The 5,101-nt window shown below is 34.5% G+C and overlaps 1 long non-coding RNA gene across 1 annotated transcript; it reads left to right on the forward strand.

The window, feature by feature from the left end:
• The first annotated feature begins 329 nt into the window (after positions 1-329).
• On the forward strand, positions 330-4,685 carry LOC147994710 (uncharacterized). Its single transcript, XR_015687194.1, has 3 exons — positions 330-358; positions 4,089-4,173; positions 4,359-4,685. It is a non-coding gene; the product is annotated as an uncharacterized LOC147994710 (long non-coding RNA).
• Positions 4,686-5,101: the final 416 nt, after the last annotated feature.

Here is a 5,101-nt window from a genome sequence, read left to right on the forward strand (position 1 = left end):
AAGATAATCTGAAGAAAATCGGAAACAAATGACTAGATTGATATGTAACATAAAAGACTAGGGCTTCTGATCTTCAGGAGATGAGCTATTGGCAAATATTTTAGAATAGGAAGAGAGAATCACCTGGAGAACTGTCTTGAGCAGAATAAAAAGAAAGAATGATCTGGAGATCTCCAGAGAAAGATCAGAGAAAGAGAGGAAGAGCAAGAGCAAGAGTGAGAGTGACATAGAACAGACAGAAAGCAGGCTGGAAATTTATCTCTAGCCGAACGTAGGCCTCCATCTTGGACCCATCATTTGACTTCCCATCATTTGTTTCTGCTTCCCAGACACCCCATCCTCAGAACCCCTTTTCAAGGTTGGTCCTTGACAAAGCAAAGTCAAAAATTAAGATATAATGAACATGATAAACAGAAGTGAGAAAGTGATTCTTGCTTTATAACATTATTAGATTATCTGTTTTAATTTCTTCACTAACATCATATTTGATAATAGAATAAGAAAAATTTTGTAATGTAAAAATTCACTACTGACTCCATTTTCAAATGGTGTTTATATTTTAAAAATATTTCTATACAAATGTATGCATATGTGACAAAGGATAACATGATTATTGTTTTAGATTATGGCCTCAAAGTTGAAAGATAATAATTGTGGCAAAACCATGGAGGGATGTTTCCCCTATAATGAATATGAAGTTCTTGGGTCAGCTTTTGGAAATTGTCTATTCTGTTTCTTCTATACCTAAACATATTCGTATTTTAGTTCTTATAAAATTTTATACTAATTCGTCAACCCCACAAACAATAGATAGAAATGCTAAACACAAGTGTTCAGGGATGTGTCCTAATGAGGAAGTACTCTGTGGATATAATCAAACTAAGGTAAGATCCTACTAAATTAGGGTAGATTGCCATAATCAATCATCATGTACCAGAAACAGTAAGGATGGGATTTCCCCCAGATCCTTTGGAATGAATAGTGTCTTCCAGTACTAATATTTCAAACATCTTTCCTCTTAAGCCGGAGAAATACAGTTCTGCTTTTCAAACTTACCCATGGCAAGTTGTTATGCAGCTCCATAAATCTAACACATATTTTGAGAGTTTCATCGAGATTCAAATGTAATGTAAAAACCATGGTTTTGTCATAAAAACTTTATATAGAATCTACACAATTGTTAGTTTCTGGTCCAGAGATTTTTGCCTTTTCATTGGTGCTAATGTGAGTCAGTCAGGACCTGGTTTCTGATAATGGTCCTTATCACCATACTGCCCTCATGTAATAATTTCAGTAATGATTAACAACCCAAATTAAATAAGTCAGATTGATATAAACTAAATATTACCCTGTATTTTTTGTTTCTATTTCTATATTGTATCACTGATGTGAAACATTTTATATATGTTTCTATTTCACTTTCAGAAAAAGACACATGATGAAGTCTCTACAGAGTTAATAAGGAAAACAATCTTTATATTACTTGAAGATAGGACTGCATAGTCTATTGTCAGTAAAAGACTTTAATATGTAGCAGTGAAAAACATTCTTTTGTTTTGATTTTGTTTGCTATTTTTTTGATGCATTTCTACCTCAGAGCTATTTTTCATAAGAAACATAAGGAGGGACTTATTTTGGCTCAGGGTTTAAACATTTACTCACCATGGCAGGGGAAGTATGGAAGCAGGAGCTTTTAAAATCTGTCAAACCATAAACAGGAAGGAGAGATGATTGCTGATACATAATTATTTTTTCTCCTTTGTTCAGGCTGTTACCTCAGTCCCTGTAGGAAAGTAATGTAGGTGCTTTCTGTCCTTATCCTAAGCATTTGTCTGAGGATGAATTAGGAATTGATGCCCTAATTTAAGGTGCAAATTTTTATAACAGCCTGATATAGACTCTATCAAGTGGTTTTTAGTCATCGCTTTTATACAAGTCTAAAGTTGAAAAATAATATCAAATGGGGCAAAGAGAAATACAAAGCATATGCTATGGAATTAAATTTATACTATAGCCAATCCTTCTGCAGAGATAAGAAAGTAACATGCCTGTCTGCATTGGAATAAAAGTTGCTATCAGGGGAAGACTGCACCAAGGTTGGTCTCAAAGTCATGACAGAGAGCAAATATTTTCTGTTCCTATAGCAACAAGAAACAGAAGCTGCTGAAAATGTCATTAATGGGGCCATGAATCCATTCCAAATGGTCAATATGATGTGGAATATTCCTGAATGAGTTCAGAGAATACTGAGGCGAGGTTATATATGGCAGTGGAGTCCAGGCCTGAATTTCCCAAAAAGCAAAACCTCTCAGGAAAGGTCATCACATGAAGGTGTAAAAATGAATTCTGTATTGCTTTGGAGACTACAGATGTTCAAACTGTCAGAACATGGGATATCTACCAAGGAGAATGGAGTGCAGGGAATGGAACGAGCACAAGAGGACATAGGCTACAAGTAGTAAAGCTGTAGAGGCAGAGCCATCTAAATTATGTGACATTGGACATGGAGCTAGAGAATTTGTTCTTTGCCCTTTGGGATTTTGGTCTTGATTTCAACCGGTATTTCCTCACTCTTCCTCCATTCCTCCATTTTGAATGCCAATGTATATTCTGTGTGATTCAATTTTAGCAGTATGTAACTTGCTTTGTGATTTTCAAAGGATGTTACAGTTAAGAGATTGCCTTGCGTCTGGACCGTTAAAGTTGGAGTAAATATGTTTTGCATTATGTCATGGTCAGGGGCCTGTGAGTTCAGAGAGTGAGTGATAGATGGTAGCTTGAATGAGAACACTATTGGTCGTCATAGATACTTGAGTAGTGGTCCTCAGTTAGTGGTGCTATTTGATAAGGCTTAAGAAATATGGCTTTCCTGGAGGAAGTACTTCACTGGGAGCGTGCTTCATTGGCGGTGTCAAAACCTCAAGTCATTTCTGGTGTCTTCTTGGTTATTTCCTTGTGTTCAGTGTATGAGCTCACAATTTTCTGTTTCACTCATTATGGTTTCCACTTTTGCTCTCATGGACTCTAACTCTCTAAAACTGCAAACCCGAACAAACACTTTCTCGTATAATTTTTCATCTGATTTTGTTTCTGCTGCTGTTTCTGCTTCTGCTGTTGTTTTATTAGAGCAATAGGAAAGTAACTACTACACACATTACAGCTTGTGTTAGGAGACTGTGCCCACTTCAATCTATATTTCTGCTCAGTCAAATGTTTTCTGAACATAATCTCATGTATGCATGTTTATGTGTGTTTTTATGTAGTTATAATTCTAATAAAATTGACAATGAGTTTGAACCAACATATACTGATCATTGACTGTACAATCAAAAGTTGGCTTGAGGAAATAATCACAACAGAATTAAAGTTTGAACCCTGTCAACTTTTAAGTTACTATTCTTCTTTCCACTTTCTTGAGCTCCGTCCGCTCATAAAAAAGATAATTACAAATTAATAACAGACTGTCTTATAAGTTCATAAGATTCAGATGCATCGTAAATTCTACATTAATAATTCCAACTTATTTTAAAATTTATTAATTTAATGTCATTGTTCTGGAAATTTAAAAATATATTCAAGCACAGTAGGTCCAGGTTTGTGCTGTAAGAAATAGAAAGAGCAAGGTGGGGGGGAGAGACTTAATTTTCATTCTTGTTTGTCTTTATAAAACCACAACAGAGATGACTGAATGTGGCACAATTGTCTAAATTGCGTTCAAAACCCAGCAAAATAAAATCTCCTTAAATAATTATACCAACATGTACTTGAATAGGATTGGTATATTAATTTGCAATAATATTTCTGAAATAGCAAAACTTAATCTACTAGGTGTCTGTTGTTGCTTAATACTCATTTCAATTAATTTTAAGTGAGATCACCAATACTAACAGCAATTCTCTAAAGTACCCATTACTTGAAGTATCATATTAGGCAAACCTAAAGGGAGATGATCTATTCATTCTGGTGGTAAACAGTTTTCTCTAGATATAAAATACATAGCAAAAGAGTTAGTGAGTAATGGCTGTAATTTAGAAGTATATGGGATTGGTATCTCGAAGCACCTTTAAGTGTGATATTCTTTTGCCTAGAAATCAGTTTCCTGCTAGATCATTGTGGCACGTTGTCCATGAAATAGCTACAAAGCCACCATAAAACAATGCACCGAAAAAGAACGTAAGTAAAACACAAAACTAAGTGCCCCAAATTCAGAGTTTATTATGCCCAGAATGACTTACAAATAAAACATAAGTTCAGTTTTATAAGACAGCATAAAAGATCATTACTTAAGAGGCAAGCTGATGGGGAAGTTTTATTGCCCTCATAAGTTATTATGGAGTTAACCCATGGTATGTTTGCAGCAGGTCTTTTCACCGAGGAGAACCTGAGTCTTATGGAAATCAGATTGAGGCATACAAGTTGAGAATCCCTGATGGAGTACTAAGCAGACTTCAAAAGCCAAGCATATGGACTGTGTTATAATTTCTGAATGGCTTCACTTGAATCATGAAACTACTCCCCCAGCTTATATATACACTGATACTCCAGAATGTCCAGTCATAGTTTTACTATTTATAAGTTGATAATCTTGAAAGGTTTTTATTTCTGGTTGCAAAGATTATTTCTTCTTAAAATTAAAAAGCCAGGACTTTTGCTTTACCAATAAATCATGAGAAAGATATCCTTCATTCTCTTACTGTCTTGGTTTCTTATTCTCAGAAGCACACAAAACACATGTAAACATTTTAACAGTGAAATATATGGTGTAATGTGCATTTTAATTAGTCAACTTAGTAATTCCATGATGTGCATATTTCAAAACATATTTTGAACCTAATATATTAGTTTTGTGACTAAAACTATGAATGTAGGTCTTTAGAGAATATACACAAGGCTTTCTCTAAATGGATATTTTACAGTTTAAGGCAACTAAGTGGGAGGATCTGTGGAAACACAACAGGTTAGGGTTAAGGAAAAATGAATTTAGAAACTTTCTCATCTCTTAGGAATCATTTGATTCACTGTAAACTGTGAAAATAAAAATAATGAACTTTATGAAAGGAATAAAGGAATATTTGTGAAGACTTTTGTAACTGTCAATTGT

Source organism: Rattus norvegicus, chromosome 4 (genome assembly GCF_021556685.1).
Source record: "Rattus norvegicus strain SHRSP/BbbUtx chromosome 4, alternate assembly SHRSP_T2T, whole genome shotgun sequence".
Lineage (NCBI taxonomy): Eukaryota > Metazoa > Chordata > Mammalia > Rodentia > Muridae > Rattus > Rattus norvegicus.